Source organism: Cavia porcellus, unplaced genomic scaffold (genome assembly GCF_034190915.1).
Source record: "Cavia porcellus strain 051 isolate PalLab524CR breed Dunkin Hartley unplaced genomic scaffold, mCavPor4.1 scaffold_16, whole genome shotgun sequence".
In the NCBI taxonomy this organism is placed as follows: Eukaryota; Metazoa; Chordata; class Mammalia; order Rodentia; family Caviidae; genus Cavia; species Cavia porcellus.
This window is the reverse complement of record NW_026947499.1, coordinates 9,173,109-9,192,141: the sequence shown is the minus strand read 5'-3', so window position 1 is coordinate 9,192,141 and position 19,033 is coordinate 9,173,109. Positions and strand designations below refer to the sequence as shown.

Here is a 19,033-nt window from a genome sequence, read left to right as displayed (position 1 = left end):
AAGATGTGTCTTGGTGGACCAAGAGTGGGGGAGAGAATGTGGAGCTGGAATATGAGTTGAGAAGATTTCTTTATTTTAAATTAAAGTTAAGGATTAAAGGCATCGGGCTTTCAAGAGTTATGGTGAAAGGCTTTTTAGCAGTCCCAAGTGGATGGGCCTGTAATCTTCTTTTTAAATGGCTATATTTAGACCACAGAGCACTCAGCCAGTTGAACCAGAAACTCCAGCAGGGGGAATGCACACGGGACTCAGGACGGGGGTTTCAATATTAGCTATGGAAATGAGACATTCCCTGCTAGGAGTGATTTGTTTCTGAGGTACAGATAGCACTAAGAATAGTGCCTGCATTTTAGTTATCGGTGGAAGGGCTTCTTGGCCAGTCTGACTCTGAAAAAGGCTAAAGGTTTGCAAAATTGAAGACCTCACTCCAAATGTCGTTCCACTCAAATTGCCAGATTCGTATCCATGAGGACATCTCCTGCCCCATGAAGGCACTTGTAGCTGATAATGTATACAGTCATTTTTGAATTGGAAAAATGATCTGTAAACCTGCCTCTCTTTTAGGTTAATTAACAGATAAAGTAAAGCATGATGCTATTCATAGGAAACATGGTTATTTCATCACTGGCCTCCCACTTTAAGCTCTGGGATCACATTTAATGAATCTAAAGTTTGACTGAGTTCACTGCTGCCCTAGATGGGTACAAACAGGTGATGGACAAAGATTACTGGAGCAAGGTCTAGTACCACATATCAAATCAATATGGCAAAGAACATTTCATTTCAAAATATAAGACACCAAGTTAAGGTTTTTAAAAGAATAATAACTTAAAAAGGATTAGTTTATGTCTGAAATAAACCACCAGTGTTGACACAGCCCGGTGCAGGGTCCTTAAATGTCTGGTGTGTGACAGGAAGAAACCCAGAAATAGGAATTCAAGTGGAAACAAGAATACTTCGGTCTGCAACAGCAGGACCTCCTGGGTTGGTCTCAGTGTAGTTTGGTTTTTGTTCATTACTGGATGCACAAGTAAGTGTTCTAAAATCAAAAGTGACAATGACCCAACTTGCAAGGCAACATAATCCTCTTGTAAGAAGCAAACACACGTTTCCCACATTTATCTCAAATTGCAAATAAGAACAGACCTGACATATTTCCTCTAAACTCATTCCAGTACCCTGGTGACTTTAAGAGTTTGAATTAGACCAGATTTTGGGTGTATGGTCTCTCTTTCTTAGTCACTAGGACTCTAGAGAGAAAGAGACAAAGAGCATAGGACCAAGGGCATCCTTTCTAACCCCAGGCAGCTGAATCTTTCTTCACCTGCAGGATCCTACTAGGTTTGCCAAACATCATCTCAGCAGCCCCCTCCTGGGATCAGGGCCTGGGAACCAACACGATTAAAAAGGTTCTCAGGAATTCTGATGTCGAACTCCTGTGGTTTAAACAGGAAGGAGATCTAATTTAACCCGCATATTTTCCAAATCCATGTAATAGATTCTAACACCCTCTAAAAGTCTTATAAATCACATCTAAATGCACCAGCTTGTCATTTATTCATTCCTTCATTTTCCCCACTGGGTGTCCTCGCCTGGACATAGCACCAGGGCACAGTGGCTTGTACAGGATGACAGTCACTGTCCTAACAGAATGTACCGAATACAGGCCAATAAGCAACTCAGTTGGAGCTGGAGCTTGGGCATGGATTCTCCACTCTACTCACTTTCTGTGCACCTCTAAGATTCCCCATGATAAAAGCTTTTTCAAAATAGTAAATGTTACTTACTAAATTATTCACCCAACAAATATTTGTTAATTAAGGGCTACGGGTCAGGTACCATGCCAGAGAACAAGACGCAAAGACCCTCCCTTTCAAAGAACTTCCAGTCTATCAATGTTCATGTCAACATTTTTGCTTCTTATTAGCTTCATAGTAATAGTTAAAATTGGTAAAAGAATTTTAGGGATTAGAAGGATACTCAACAAGCCCACCCAACTTGTCATGGCTACTGTTCAAAGGGATATCATAGGTGGGGTTGGCAAACTGGTCTGTGGGCCAAATTTAGCTTGCCCTATTTTGTAAATAAAGTTTTACTGGAACTCAGCCATGCTCATTTCTTTAGGTATGGCCTAAGATTGCTTGTGTACAGCCATGGTAGAGATGGGTACTTGCAACAGAGACCATAATGTGAAAAATACATATAGTAAGCCTCCTCTTACCTGTGGGTTAGCCTGAGTTAACTGTAATCAACTACAATTCTAAACTATTAAATGAAAGTTTCAGAAATAAATTATTCAGAAGTTTTAAATCATGCTGTATTCTGAGTAGCATGATGAAATCTCACACAGTCCTACTCTGTCCCAACCAAAAAGTGAGTCGTATCTTTTCCAGTGTCAAGTTACTCACCTGCTAGTCATTTAGAAACTGTCTCAATTATCTCATCATAGAATCGCAGTGCTTATGGTCAGGTAACTCGTACGTAGTAGCCCGACAATGCATTGTAATATACATATCACCATTCACATTAAACAGGTACCGTATGGTCTTACACGATCACAAGGAGGGGGAGGAGAGGACAATAAGATATTTTGAGAAACAGAGACAAAATGCTCATAACTTATACCAATTATTGTTGGAACAACTGTAAAAGTATTTTATTTTATTATTGTGTTTAATCTCTTACTTGCCTAATTTATAAATTAAACTTCATCACAGACATGTACGCACAGGGAAAACCAGTGTACATAGGGTTTAATACTGAGGTTTCGGGCATCCACTGGGGACTTTGGGATGTATCCCCTGAGGATAAGAGGGATTACTGTATTTAACCCTAGTAAGTTTTTACAATTTAATTTTTAATAATGTCTGTGTTTAACAATGGTTTGAAAAGTCCTGGGAATTTAACATTTTGCTCCCATGTAAGCTGACTTGTATAAGTCAGTGCTAGCACAGTGCTTGCTTCAGGGACACAGAAGGCAAAGGGTTAGGATTTGCCTTCCAGGAAAGAGTTAGGGAGGGAGGGTTGGCAATCCCCCGCAGAAAATGAAAGGGGAAGCCTCCAACTTGACATAGAAGGACATGAGGCAAAGGATGGAGCTTTCTGCTTCCTGGCTATGTGACCATGGGCGTGGCGTGTTGGTTTGCTTCTCTGGGCCTCAGATTTCTCATCTATTAGTGGGGTTATTATAATATGGGCTCTTCAGCCAAGATGGTATAGGCTCAAATACTGGCTATACCACTTTCTAGCTTTGTGACCTTGGTTTCTCACCTGTAAAATGGAAATGATTATAGTATCTACCTGATGGGATTATTGTGCAGTTAAATGTGCTCTTCCAGGCACATGGCACATGGTAAACAATAACTGTCAGCTCTCTTCAATGCCTTACAGGTTTGCTGTAGAACCAGGGGAACTACTTTATTGGTGCTTATGGCAGTCATTAATGCTTTTGCCAAATATTTCTGGCTGTCTTCCTTCCATATACTCCTGGGGTCTCCATGGCTGAGTGAGCCCATGTGACTAATTTTGGACAATGAGTTGAAAGCAGAAGTGATATATCACCTCCAGGATGGAGCACATTATTGTTGGTACAAGACCATCCACAGGTCTCCATACTTGTAGTATGGTGGATGACAGATTAGAGCTGGTAGCCGTTCCATCAGCCAGGGTCCTCAAATAACTACAGTGAAGTACACTGCCCGTGCATTATGGACATAAACCAGGGGACATATCAAGTGAACAAGAAATATACCTTTGCTGTGATATGTGATTGAAATATTGGGTCTTTCATTACTGCAGGATAACACAACCTACAATGACTAAAACATTGCTAAATGAGTGTTATAATTACTATAATTATCAATATCACCATATTCTCCAAAACTACGAATGCCACCTGCCCCCCCATCAGAGCCTATACTTCTTAGAGGAAAACTTTAACTAATACTAATGCATTGGCAAAAGTGTAAGAACTGAACATGGTGTCACCTGTCTAAAGATCTACACCTAAATGGTCCTCTTGCTAGTTCTGTAACTGCAGGCCAGTCTTGTAAGTTCTCTGGGCCTCAGTTTGCTGCTCTGTAATATGAGAATAATAATAATGATCATATTTGCCCTTGATTTATTAAGCCATTGTGCAAATAAAATGAAAGCACCAAATGAAACATAAGCTACTACGGTACGAGGAAATTACAATCTCAGCTTGTAATAAAGTTAGATTTTTGCACTGTTTTTCATGCAAGCCCCTAAGGAGTTCCAGTTGAATTTTTGTTTTGTTTGTATTAATCTAGAGATCCAATTTGGAGTAAATGCTCTCTAGCTTCTTCCTTCAGGATTCCTGCAAAAGGCTTCATATTATTGAGCTTCTCTCCTTTATTTTGCTCTGAATCCCAACATTCTACAGTACAGCTTGGCAACTTGTCCCAACAATCTCAAGCTTTCTCAGAAAGTTCTTCCCAAAATCTTCCTTAGAAATGCTTACCCTGGGGATTTAATTAATTCCAGAGCCAATACATTGATTTGCGATCAAATTGTAGAATGAAATCTATACATACAACTAGTGTCTACAAACCAATTAGTTAACAACAAAATGCCCCTAAAATGCTCACTCCTCCAATGAGAGAGAAAATGAGAGGGAGGGAGGAGAGGAGAGAGGGAGGAGGGAGAGAGGGGGTAAGAAAAGAAGGGGGGAGAGGGGAGGGGAGGAGGGGGGAGAGGAGGAGAGGGAGGGAGAGAGGGAGAGAGGGGGAGAGGCTGTTTGTTGATATTCTGCAGGTCCTGCCACTCCCTAATTAGGAGCACAGCCTAATTCAATCAAGATTCTGCCACTGATTTTTGGAATGCCCTGACTGGTGCTGGTCCTTTTTTTCCTCCTAAGATAAATAAATGTCTGTATTATAATCATTACCTAAAAATTCTGTATAAATGTATGCTTTTTTTAAAACCACAAAACAGAGCACTGTCAAACAAACACGAGCAGTCAATGTATTATAATGTGTGTCACCAGGAGCTAAGTGTTAGGTAGAGGCTAAGAAAGGGGTTGGGGAATGAGACCTTGGTTTCTCCCTCTAAAAACAGAGACCAAAGTGTGCACTGATCCTATAAATAGCAATAGCCAGTGACCTAGACGTATGTGCCAAAAGCACAGAGGGCATTTATTCATGTATTTATAAATCTTCACTAAAAACTTACTGCAAGCTGGTCTGTAGACAGGGCAGCCATGATTCTTGAGCCTACAGAATTTATGGTCCACCGAGGGAGACAAACACAAAACAGATAATCACGTAAATCATTATTACTATTTTGATTAATGCCAAGAAGGAAGGCAAGTGGCATTAGAGGGCATAACAGGAGCTATAGCATCTAATCAGGGGACAACAAAGACCTCTTTGAGGAGATGACACTTGGGCTGGCAACTGAAATAGGAACAAGAGTAAGCACAGAGAAGATCAAAAGAAGGAACTGGAGGAATACCATGTTCATGGATTGGAAGACTCGATATTATTCAGAAATCTTATTTTCTCCCAAGTGATCTACAGATTCAATGCAATCCCAATTCAAACTCTAGGAGGTTTATTTGTCGTAGAAATTGAAAAGTCAAGTTTTAAAATATATATGGAGACTGAAAGAACAGAGACTATCAAATAAATCTTGAAACAGAAAAAGATAATTGGAGGATTTTTGTCTAATTCCAAAGTCTATTGTAAGATAATAATCAGTAAAACATAGTAATAGAGAAAGGTGAGACATTTTGATCAATGAGAAAGAACAAATAGATGGGTACATAGATCCTCATTTGAGTTATGAGTAAAGAAACTAAAGCAATCTTAAGGGAAAGAAAAATCTTTAACAAATAAGATAGGAACAACTAGATAACCATAGTAAAGAAAATAAAAATGACCCTCATACCCTATCTCACATTCACAAAATTCTAAACTGAGACAGATCAAGGACTGAAACAGAAATGCTAAGATAACAGAGATTCTAAAAGAAAACACAAAAGAGTATCTTTGTAATTTGGAGCCAGGCAAAGATTTCTTTCAAAGGAGAACAGTATCCTAGACAGGAAGTACGGTATGTGTGTGCAAGGGCCTTACAGAAGGAAAGACTCACATTTCTTTAAGGAATTGAAAACATGAAAGCATAGCTCAACAGCAGCAAATGAGAAATAGGTGCCAGAGACATGCATAGTAGCAGTGATCTTTATAAAAACCCTGCACTTTAAGAGAATGAAAAGGCAAGCCAACAGATGAGAGAAAATATTTATAAATCATTTATCTGACAGAGCCAGCATATTCTCACAACTCAACAATAAGAAACCAAACAACCCAATTTAAAAATAGGAAAAATATCACAAGAGACATATCAGCAAAACAAATGTATGGATAGCAAGTAAGAACATGAAAATGCTCAACATCATTAGTCATTAAGGAAAGGCAACTTAAAGAAGATACTACTAAGATAGCTACAATTGAGAATGGAAAAGCACACCTGATAATAGCAAGTGCTGACAAGCATGTGTACCAACTGGAACTCTGATATGCTACTGGCAGAAATGCAAGATGCCCCAGCTACTTTAGAAAAAGTCCGGTTGTTTCTTAAAAGGTGACATATCTACTGATGGAATCACCCAGCAATCCTGCTCCTAGGTATTTACCCTACAGAGACAAAAACTATGATCACATATAACCTGTATGCAAATGTTTACAGCAGCTTAATCAGAACAGTCGGAAACTGTAAACAATTCAAATACCTCTTAACATGTGAATGAATAAACACAGTAGAATCTTGTAAAAAGGAATAAACAGGATAATACTACAACATGAATGAAACTCAAGAGCACTGTACTTAGTAAAAGACATGAGATTCAAAAGATGACACCTTCACTATTACATTTGTAAGGCATCTGGAAAGAATCAAAGCTATAGAATCAGACCAGTGGTAGCAGGTGTGGGGGAGGTGGAGAGAAGAGTTTAAATATAAAGGACCAGCATAAGGAAGCTTAGGGGAATTGTGAAATGGTTCCATATTCTGACTTTTGTCAAAGCTCAGAGCATACTAAAACAAGTAAAAAAACAAGTAAAAAAAGTATAGGGTCTGGGGATTTAGCTCAGCGGCATAAGCGCCTGCCTTGCAAGTGTGAGGTTGTGAGTTTGATCCCTGGTACCGATAAAAATGAAAAAGACAAAAAAAAAAAAAAAGTATAACTCAACCAGTCATCTCATCCTCTCTTAGGCTTTCCCACCACCTAGTGGAAGGATCCTAAAAGCTCCTTCCCAACTCCTCCCCTGCTCAAACCCTACACATCTACACTCCTGGCTGCCCACCACTACACCACCCAGCAGAAGCTTCGTGCCTCCATGTCAGTACCTTTATGCCTCAGGGCCTTTGTTCATGCTGTCCTACCTAAGATGTCCTTACTTTTCTCCCTACCTACTCCTCCAAATGTCACCTCCTTGAGCCATTGTCTGAAGTGTCAGGCACTGGGTCCACAAATGCTGCTCAGTCAGGGTGAGCAAATGATGCTATGCAATGTCCTGGCACTTAATGGTGGCCAAGTTACATCTCAGATCCAGGGGTCCACACATTAAAGGGTTATCACATGGAAAAAAGAGAAGGCAAGAGATATGTGCACAGCCAAAACACATGCATTTCCTCAACACGGCCTATTTTAACCTGAAGAAATGACAAGTTCAAACTCTTAGGAGGTAAAAGTGAAAAGAGTGTGGTTACTGAAGAGGAGATTGAGCCCCTCAAATCCTTCCATGGGGTTCCCAGGACCTTCCCCTTCTAGCCCCCTACAGCCTGTCCAAAGTCCCCCCTCTAGGTCACACCTCCAGGAGGAAGAAGCAATTCCTTCCCCACGCCCAGATGGATTAAGGAAATAGTGAAGCTCCAGAACGCTGCTTAAGAGACATTTCTTAGGCCGTGGCTCTGCAAGTCAGAAATAAAAAGCGGGGTTTCAGCGTTGCACAATTAATGCAGCAAACATTGATTTCTGCACTGTAAGAAGCTGGTTCATTAATTCCAGATGCTCCCACCAGTCAAAGCCAGGCTCGGTTTCTTTGCAATATGAGGCAAATGAGAATACTGAATTTTAAAATTCCTTTCTGCAGCAACCTTTATTACCAAACAGAGCATAAAACCCACCCACCCAGACGGCTTAATTCTTCCTAAATAATTAACAGCACCTGCTCACCTCCCCATTTACTTGGCAAAACTCCTTGCACTGCTCAACCCTTCCTGGGAGAAAAGAGGTCCATCAGCCACTGATCTCAGCCAAGGCCATCCAACCCCAAATAAACACTTTATTTGCTTAGTGGACTGTCCCTCCCAGGCCTCCCGGCAATTCTTCAACAGATCAGATTTTTCTCTGAATCACCTTTGGAAGATAAAGACCCAATAGGGACTTCCTGAGAAGCATGTCTGGGGGGTTCTTAGAAGCAAAAAAGAAAAGAGAAACCTCTGGAGAGCACACTTTCCCTTCGGAGCCCAGGAGCCATCAGAGGCTTCTGCAGGATTAAAACTTTCCTTTTGCTATAGGCAAATTTCCCTTTAGTGCAGTGAGTAAGGCTAAAACTCTGTAATTCAAGTCCAGGAAGGACCAGGAAGTGGCCAAGAGTACGGAAGTGATGGAGCCTTACTACTCTCGCCTTCCAAACTGAAGGGTGGTCTGTTTTGCCCCTCATCAACTGGGAGTCTGAAGGATGCAGAACCTCAAGCCCCACTTGGATTCTAGCGAGTCAGTATCTGCATTTTAGTGATGTACTCTGGTACAGAAGGGCTCCTTCCCGGTGATGACACGGAGGAAAGACCCTTCCCCATCTCTATTCCTTGCCTACCCTAAGACACAATGCCCCGCACTGACACCAAGAACTGCCACAGCCTGAGACAAAGCACCCCACTACCAGCCAAGGTCAACAGTCTCCTGACCCAGAAGGACATCCTGGCATGGTGCAGAAAACTCCAAACCACAAAGCTCCCAGTGCTATCCACAGGGATAGCATTAGCTCACCTGGGTTTTTGCTAGAAAGGCAGAGTCTGAAGGTATCCAGGATATGGAATTCCTAGGAGCCAGGCAGACTCGCCTGCATGCCAAGTGTTGGGACAATCAATTGAGAGGACTTGCCTAAGGGCCCCCACTGAGGTACAGTCTGATAGCTGATGGTCGTCACTTTGCTTCAATAAACTCCAACTGGACTTCAGCTCAACACATGTATTGGAAATAGAGGAGACCCACCCTTCTTTTCCAGATGAAGAAGGTGGGGGAAAGAATGAAAGGGGCAAATGACTGTCAGGAGGCTGTTAAATGTGGACCAGAGTTGGGGAAGAGATGAATGAGGCATCTGGGATCCACGTACAAAGCCACTACCTCGAATTAATGAAGAGCTTCTTTGGCAAGAGGCACCAAGAAATCCAGTGGCACCCTTTTTTTTTGTCTTTTTCCTTTTTATGGGTACCGGGGATTGAACTCACGACTGCCTGCTTGCAAGGCAGGTGCTTATGCCGCTGAGCTAAATCCCCAGCCCCTTAGTGCCACCCTTTTCCTGCACCCCCCACTTTGGCCCCCTTTCCCAGTTCACAAGAACAGTCTTTTTATCTAAGAAGAACTCAAGGATGAAATACCCTGTCTTTTGACTGTGTGGGTCCCCACTGTGTGCCTCCCTGGCCTCCTCAGTCATCCCAGGAAACGCAACAAAGATTTCATGCACCAAATACCATTCGGCTCCAATTGTCAGTTCAGGACTTGCACCATTTTAATGAATGCCAAAACTGTTTTTTCACTTGATAGAGCCTGACAAGACCAACAATCACAGATTAGAGAGAAACTTCTTGCCTTTCAACAAAGGTTAATAAATAGTGACAGCATTAAGTCTATTCTGATTAACTATGCTGAAAGATATTATTGCTGTTTGTAACATGAAATCATTATTGGATTAAGCACGGCATATAAAAATGAAATGTGAGTTTTAATCTCAAATGTAGAATGCAGGCTGCTCAGACAGAGGTGGGGTTGACACTCGGAGGCCTGTATTAATTTTTAAGTTGCTCTGGTGAAGGATATTATATGTCATTTTTCTGGTCTGGATTTGATGGGGAGGAAGAGGCTCCTTAGTGAACTGCCTTGTTACTCCCCACCCCCACAGACACGAAGAGGCAAATAGCAGTGACAAGCCCCCTGTGCTGAACCAACAACACAGGAGAACGCAGCAGGCCCCAAAGATGGACTGAGACACCTCTTTTAGGTGTCTTTGACCTCAAAGACCTTCTTCAAGAAAACGCCAGCAGGAGTGAGGAGCTGGAGATGGGGAAGATTAGGTGTTTTCTAAATGAAGAAGTTGGAGTAAAAGTGAATAAATGGATCCCTCGAGGTAGGGCTGTGACAGGGTTAGGAAGGAGACAGGATCCAAGTTCAAAGCCAATGCTCTGCCCACTTCATCATTCCATCCTATGAGGACCAGGGAAAATGTTCCTAGCTCCGTGGCTCCAGATGTTCTGAAGTCATTGATTCTATGCCAGGACTATGGTCTCCAACTATCACAGATCCAAATATACACAGTGAACTGGGAACAACCTGTCCTCCCAGGAATCAAGGAGGACCCTGAGGTCCTCCAAGGCCACCAGGAGAACCCAGGGGCTTAGGAGCTGACTTTGCAAGCACAAACTCCCACATGTCTGAGGTGGGGTCCCCTGAACACAAGTCAGAACAGTAACTGAAATGGATTACATCTGTTACATCAATACCTGTGTCCACCAGCTTTTCCGGGGACTTCTAATGACTGTGTGGGCTTTTTTTTTTTTTTTTTTTTTTTTTTTTTTTTTGGCAGATTCTCACTACATAGCTCAGGCTGGTGTCAAACTCACAATCCTCCTGCCTCAGCCTCCCAAATTCTGGGATCACAGGCATACACAACTGCACTCCACTTTTGAAAGAATTTTTAAAACTTTCATTGATTTCTTTTGAAAGACGTCAGGGAACCAGCTTATTTTGAAAACTGGCTGATAAACCGAAAGAATTAAGTGTTTATCTTTCCTTTCCTGGACACACTTCCCTTCAGGGTAAGCAAATAATTGATGAGGGGTGGCTTCTCTGTACACAAATCTCCCAGCTAAGGATGAGAGGAGAGACAGAATCAGCATACCCATGTTCAGCAGCTCCTAGTGAATTAATAGACCCAGACAGTGAGTATCAGTGGGCACAAAACCCATCGGATGCAAAGATGATGGGGAACCTGACAACGGATGGATCGGGGTGACAGCTCCAAATCCACCAATCAATCTCAGCATCACAGAGGAGACAGGCAGACCTCACGTGCTTCCTGATGGAAGGGCACACGGCCACGTACCATGTGGTCTTGCCAGAAATACTGAGCTAGCATCCAATCAAGCCCATAGGGATATCATGAGGTAACAGGCGACCCAGGGGACTGAAGACAGTGTTAGCAATGAGGGGATGTGCTCAGTCAGGTCCACTGGAGGGAAACACTACAGGACAATATGGCCTCTTTAGCAAGAAAAAGAAAGAGAGGGAAGGGATCCAGAGGACAGAGAGGGAAGAGAAAAAGGAGAGAAAAAACAGGAAGAGTAGGGATGGGAGAGAGAGAGCAAAGGTGGGGAGAGAAATGTACTTGGGTGGCTGAAACAGGAGAATTGGAAGTTTTTATTCTTGTTTTTGTTTTGTTTTGTGGGGAGTGGGGGTTCAGACAAGGTCTTGATATGCAGCTCAAGTTGGCTCTGAGCTCACTTCAAAGCCCAGACTGGTCTCAAACTTGCAACAATCCTCTTGCCTCAGCCTCCTGAGTGCTGGGATTACAGGCATATACCAGCATGCCTGGCTCAGACAGTTGGAAGTTTAAATCCTGCCTGGGAACCTAGCAAGAGTCCATCCCAAAACAATAATAATAAAAAGAGATAGAGATGTAGCTCAATGGTAAAAGGTTCCTAGGTTTGATTGTTAGTACTGAAAAGAAATCTAGGAAACTATACTAATATGAATAAATAATTGATAATTGGATATGTAAATAATTGGGGGAAGATGGAAAGCTCTTCAACTAATAAATGCAAAAGTGATGGAAATAGAAAATTGCCATTTGGCAAACATCACAGACATAACTGTTTTTAGGTAGAAGGCATGGATGGATGCTTAAATTAGTGTGCAAAAGAATGATGTGAAAGAGAGCATTACATTGTCTCCAAGCGTCTCCCTGCAAGACACTTACTAATTATAAAGGGAAAACACAGTCTTTCTGTAGAGGGTCCCAGCAGACAGCTCCTAGAGCAAGGGGACAAAGGTGACAACATCCCAGATGGTGGGACAGGCTCAAAGTGGGTGCCTCCCAACACAATGCACTGAGAAGCACACAGCCTCCTCCCCGGCACGGCCTGAGTCTGATCACAACTAAATCCTTTATTTCCACAAACAGACAGACAGTTACACAATAGATCGTCCGTGTGCACCAAAAAGATGGCCAAAAACGAGACTGAAGAACTGGTTCCACGTAAGGGGAATAGGACAACTCAATATGACATTCAATCCAGAAATGCACCCAGGGCCAGCAGAGGGGACAACTGCAAGTGCAGGTTAGTGTTGAGTAATAACAGGGCTGCATCCATTAGGTTCTTGATCTTGTTACTGTTCTGTGTTTAAGCTGGATGTTAACATTCAAGAAATCAGGAATTCTTTGTTCTCTCTTTGCAACTTTTCATGAATTTTTTTTGCACCTGTCTGAAAATGAAAAGTTAAAAAGTATGACTTTTAAATAGATTGCATGTGAAGTCTTCCCCAACTGGCTTAGCTCATTTATTTGCTTTTCATCTTTATGAACTGTATCTTCAGGCATTTTTCTCACTGGAGCCTGCAAGTTCCATTCCAGACCTTTTCCCTCGCTGTGCACACTGGTCCCCCACCTAGGCAGTGAGGACTCGGTCTGCCAAGGCAGATGCCCCCACATCGCTACCTTGCCTGAGCCGGGAGGACAAAGTAACCAGGGTGGATGCTTGGCGTGAGGCCCTGCCCAGCTGAAGCCTACACTCAGGAATTCCCAGAGACAATCAGAGAATCTAGCTGGGAACACAAAGAATTATAAGTGGCATCTACATGACATCTCTGCCCAATTAAATTAGGCAGGAATTTGAAGAGGTATGGATACACCTGTTGAGTGTCAAAAAGGTTTCTGTAAAGCAGAAACTCAGCTGGGCTCTAGGAAGTGGGAGCCATATCAGGTGGGCAGGATGGGTAAGGGCAGGCAGACTGCCCGGGGCCTTGCCAGACCCTGAGCATGATGGAGGCAGGGCTGAGGTGGGGGTAACAAGGCTAGTGTCACAGAAACTGTACATTTGGGTACACCTGCAAATGTGATCGAGAGCCTCCATTTCTTTACCTGTAAAATGGGGAAAAGCACAGATCTAAGAGACAGCTAAGTTACCACTTGGCACAAGACCTGGCATGCAGTTGGGGCTCAATGGAAGATCATTGCAGCTGGTCCATCAGTTTGTGAGGGAGTTGCTGACTTGACAATCCAACAACTCTGTTCTGCAACATCCTCACATTGCCCTCTCTGACCCTCTCTCTTAGCCATCCTCAATAGCAAGTGTCCCCCATCTCACCAGAATGTCTATACCTCCTGTCTTTCTGCTTACAGTATCGTGAAACAGGAAACTTTCTCCTGTCCCTGTCCCCACCCCTTTCTGCCTGTTATCAGAAGGGAGTGACTGGCCTCAATCAAAATCCATCAGCACTTCCTTTGCAGCTCTGTGAACTTTGCTCCTGGCTCCACCTACAACTAAGACTCATTATTAGCTACTCACAGCATCACTGCAGTTGGAGCTGCCAGCAGCCACCATTGAGCAAGATTCTAGTTCTCTAAACAGCTCTCAGAGCAGGGGGTACTGTCTGGCCACTTCACAGACAAGGAAGCTGAGTCACAGAGATGCGAAGCCACTGGCACAAGGTCCCCTAGCTAGGAAGCAACACAGACAGTGTGTGGCTCCAAAGTACTCACTTTTCTCCTGCTGTGTGCCAGGAAAGGGAGGTGGGGAGTAGAAATGCACATTGCCCAACTCCTGGCGGCTGGGCTCTTGGCCTGGCTGGGCTCTTGGCCTGGGAGAGAGGGGCTGAGCTTACACACACATGGACACACGCGCTGTGAGCTTCCCCGGCTTCCCTCGGCAACCCTCTCCTGATTTCAAACCATCTCCCCTTCGATGAGTCACCTCCTCTGTCAGCCCCTTCCTGGGAGGAGGAGGAGGAGGAGGCAAGAAATCAATATTCCTTGCCTATCAACTCCATTATCAAATCAACTGGCATCAGGCCCCCGAGGCCACAGCCGATCATTCCAAAATCCCCAAACCCCATTTCATTACAGTTAAAAGAACATTTCCTTTTAATCACCCCAAAATATTTCTGAAGAGGAAGACATAACTCCTGGGGAGAAAGCCAGGTGGTGGGTGTTCATGGAACAGTGTGGCCTCGGGGATATTTGGGGGGCCGCAATAAGCATAGCCCTCTGGGTGACCAACCAAGGACTGCATCTTGCAGGAGAGTGAGCCACAGTTAGGGAGAAACAGTGCTGCAGACAAAGCCACTGAGACTGACATCTTGTTCAGCCCACGTGGGCCACACTGTGTCCACCCCAACCATTTCTTTGGAAGAGGCCTCAAAAACCCTCCGAGGGCACAAGCAGGAGCGTGGGGAGCAAGGGTGAGTACACAGAGCCGCTCTGCTCCTCTGCTCCATGACCTGAGGATGTCTCGGACTCCACTGGCCTGCTCCTCTCTCTCCTAGGTCTGCGAACACCTCTGCAATAATGACAACAGGCAGAGGGGCCTGGGAGCACTCACCATGTGTCAGCCTCTTTCCTTAAATGTTTTGTGTGAGTCTTTTCATTTTACAGACGAGGAACCACTCATTCAAAGAGGTGAAGCAATTTGCCCCATGTCACACAGCCAGAAAGACAGAGAGCTGGGACTTAAGGTTGGGAAGGCCCAGGGAGACTGGTCCAAGCCTTTGAAGCCATCCGTAAATGATGAGGTTCAACAAGATGATTCCTGGGCTTCCCTTTGGATTCAGTTGGCTGACGAGTCTTCCATGACACATACTAGGATTTGGCTTCTAAATTCACTCCTTCTAAATGCCCCAAACCCACCAACAAATACTCAGGTATGCTGTTTTTTATGTTATGCAGGGGATGAAGTTCTGGCCTGTCAGGGGCCCTAGCCTACCTGACACAGATATAGTGCAGCTAGGACACAGCAGAATTAGACACATGGCATAAAAGATGATAGAGTCCAGAGACAGAAAATGTGGAAGAGAACATGGGCAACAAGAGCGAGGGCAGTCGCAGTGACAATGCCCAAGTAGGGCTCAAAGTGCAGGCATATTGGGTAGTTAGAAGGAAGGACACTTTCAGTGGTCAGGAATGGGTGGGTCCAAGCAGTGTGAACCCCCTCACTGGAAAAGAGTTGTTATCTTGCATTAGGAGGTGTCAAGCTGATGAAAGAGCTGTCAGTGGGGCACCCTGGTGAGGGCAAAGCCAACCAACCCACATAATAGAAGGTGAGCCAGATGGGCAGAAGGAGATAATATCACCTGAGCGGCTGGACACAGCCATGCCTGAAGCAGGTCACATGAGCCAATTCAAGTTCCCTTTTGTGTAAGTGGGTTCCTGATGAGTTTTTCCACACATAATACTAGAAGAGGCCTGCTTATTATAGTAGACAGTGTCCCCAGATACCCTGCTTACTGAGATACTGGGAAAATCCACTGAAGATTCAAGGATCAAGCAGTTCTCATCCTATACTTGGCCCCAAGGGGCATCTCCTTGCCTCCAGGTACTAAACACAGAAACACTCACTGAATGTATGAGTGAAGCTTCCCCTACCACCGATGCACAACTGAGGTTACATTCACTGCCATCAATATTCTAGTAGTGTGATAGTGGCTTTGTCTCTAGTTTGCCAGTCACAGTTAAGTGACCAACTTTGAGAGAAGTTCTTAGCTCTGTAGCTCTGCAGGGAAGAGGGCACAGAGGAGAGATGCTTAACAGGCTCTCTTCATAGGACGCTGCTAGGTTGTGCTGGGACCCACTTAGCTGTTAGGTGTGGTGGGCTGATGGGCCCCATCCATCCACCTGTCCCAGCATCTACTGGGAACCACTGCACACCTGACCTAAACTGGCTATAGGACTGTGTTCCTTTTCCATAAATTATAGAAGCTCCACCATGACAAACCCCTAAGACCCTTCAAGTGAGAGGAGTGCCCCTCTAGGCAGGAAATTACACACTTATCTGTCGCTGATAAAAATAAAATGTTTTCTCCTCAAAACAGCATCAACACTGAATCTTGTCGATATCTCCGTTAACTAAAGTAATAACATTTTGTTTATTTTCGATCACTTACTATGGCATCTGCTAGGCTAAATGTTTTAGCTACCCTGACTCAATAAATCTTTGGTATCATCTTACAAAGTGGGTAAACAGAGGCTCAGAGAGCTGGCTCAGTTACCCAGCAAATTGGAAAAATCACAATTTCTACAACAGATTTGGAAGATTCGAAAGTATCTACATGGCTGAATTTTGTTGTAACACAGGAGTAGGCAGAGCCCACCCTGAGGGGTTCCTGAAGACAAAAAGGGGTACCTCATTCAGGGTGTTGGGGCACAGAGCACTCTGCCCTGAGAGCCTGGGTAGTCTTCATCATCAATGCGCCCCTGCCAGGTTTACAGTGGGTGGACTCCAGGGGAAGGATGTGCCAGGTTCTGGGGAATCACTCGCTGTTTTCCCCTCTGCTATCTGCCACTGATGTTCAGATGTCAGTCTGCTTTGGACAAGTGCACAGAATGGTCTGGGCGCCTACAGCCGCCACAAGCTTGAGCTCGCTGGAGCCACCCTCAGAGGAGAGCGCTGCCAGGTGGCTTTCTTGCCGCCTGGCTCCTGACCCTGGCTGCTGCCCAGAGTGATTTAACCCGAGTCTGTGCCCGCCTTGCCAAATTGCTGGAGAAGAGACAAGCACAGCACTTGGCGTAGCCCACCCACGCAGGGCACCCACCACAACGCGTGCCACACTGCCTCAGCATGCCCAGCCAGGTGCCCGGCTCCTGGCAGATGCCTGCAGCACAGAGCAGGCAAGCCTGCAGGAGAGTGGGTTCATGTTCAAAAAAAGATGATATTGCGTGCAGATCAAATGCTTTAATCTGGGCTCTGGTGTTCCAGAAATAACAATAATAGCTCATGCTCTATAGCACTTTCTATAACCTTTTATATAAAGAAGGAAATTTAACCCTCACAACATCACCAAGCAATAGATCCTATTATTAGCTCTATTTTACAGGTAAGGAAACCAAGGCACAGGACAAAATGAGAGATGTGAGATCTCACACAGCTAGGATACACTGAACCCAAACCATCCAGCCAATGCAAACCTATTTACTCAAGACCCAGCAGTAACAAGTAAGAGATAGCCCTGAGCTTGGCACTGTCAAGAGCCCACTTTGTAGGTGAGAAGACTAACGCTTAAAGAAGCTCAGACAAGCTCCAGGCCACGCAGCATTTGAAGCCAAGCTCAGCACTGGCCATAATCATACTGCGCCTGTTTTCTGCTTTGTAAAATTTGACATCCCTACTTCCACCACCCAGTTCTGCAGAGGATGATACCTCAAAAAGTCAAATCCTAGAGACACAGTGAGCTGCCCAGGGACAAGATTAAAGAGAGGTCCTGTGGTTCTGTGGGAGAAGCTCAGCAGATGCTAAATTCTCTGAGGAGTAATGGTTTTCTGCTCTGGAGAAGCAATGATGAGGTCACATCCTGCAGCAGAGTTGAGGGCGGGGCAGTGTAGTCACTTGGGATGGGGCACCCTGACTCTCTCAATGGCTGTGGCCAGCACTTCCATCACCCCACTGGGGGGATCCTCCCTGAGAGCCCTTTCTGATTAACCCAGAGTCCACCATCAGGGCCAGGCACATCCTGGAAAAGCACATTCTGTATCATACAGTCGTTTTACATTCGGAAAACAACACTCCCTCCACAAACACAACACACACTGTTTTCACTTCCCGAGTCACAGTAGGAGAACAGGACCTTCTTGGCCAAAGCTAGGGTAGCTTAAAAGGCCACAACCCGCAGAGGGAGCTGGCAGAAGGTAGAAGGTGCACAACTTCCCCAGAGCCTATGCTATGTACTTGCACCCCACAAGGCTCCCAGCGGCCAAACCACCCAGGGAGTCCCTGCTGGAGGCTCCTGCACCAAGAAAGGAAGAGCGTCATGCATGTGCTCATGTGCAATGTCATGTGTGCTCGCAAATGTGTACACCTGTGCTCTCACGCAGCACTGCATGTCCACACCTGGCACACTCACACAACACACACAACACTCTTACATGCAACGTGCACGCATAAGTTCCCCATAACATCTTCCCCATGTATGTTCACATGTATAGACACACAAATACACACACACACACATGCACACTCATATTCACATGCACATTCTCTGACATGTACGTAAAGAAGAAGGATGCCTGCCCACTCACAGACCCACAGTTACACACTCCTGTGTCCTTTAAGGTGCACACACACATCTACACACACAAGACTCTCAGAGCTCTAGATCCACACCCAGCCACACCCTCAGCCACCTCCCAAAGATGCACACAGAGAGACATCAAAGCATACAATCCAGCAACAAATATAGATGAAGATCCACACCCGGTCTTCCATTGGGCTGACTCTCAAAGCTGTAATGATCCACAGAAAAACGTGAGGAAAGCCACATGTGTCACACACAGTGGGCTGGATGCACACACAGACACAAGGACATACAAACACAGAGTCACCACTCCTGAACTCACCCGGGGCAGCACCAGCCCTCCCAGAGAGGTCTGAAGCCCTCTGCAGCATCCACTGGGCCCGGCCAGGCAGCCAGAGCCACTGCAAGGCTGTCAGCACACCACCGGCTCAAGAAAAGTGTATGTGCAAAAATAAAAATGAAAGGCTGTGATAAAGCCGTCCCTTCCCACAGGACTCTGAGCTGACGCAGGTT

The 19,033-nt window shown here is 44.7% G+C and overlaps 1 protein-coding gene across 10 annotated transcripts in view; it reads right to left on the bottom strand.

Moving 5' to 3' along the window:
* Positions 1-19,033, bottom strand: part of Cux2 (cut like homeobox 2) — a 232,764-nt gene that overhangs the window by 155,731 nt on the left and 58,000 nt on the right. Inside the window, exon 1 of one of the 10 annotated variants that reach the window (XM_063225619.1) lies at positions 18,843-18,996. The exons of 7 other annotated variants lie outside the window; for them this stretch is intronic. The gene's annotated coding sequence lies outside the window, so the exon portion shown is untranslated. Of the gene's footprint in view, positions 1-18,842; positions 18,997-19,033 lie in introns of those variants that run through there. 2 more of the 10 variants (XM_063225621.1, XM_063225624.1) reach the window with 2 other exon arrangements.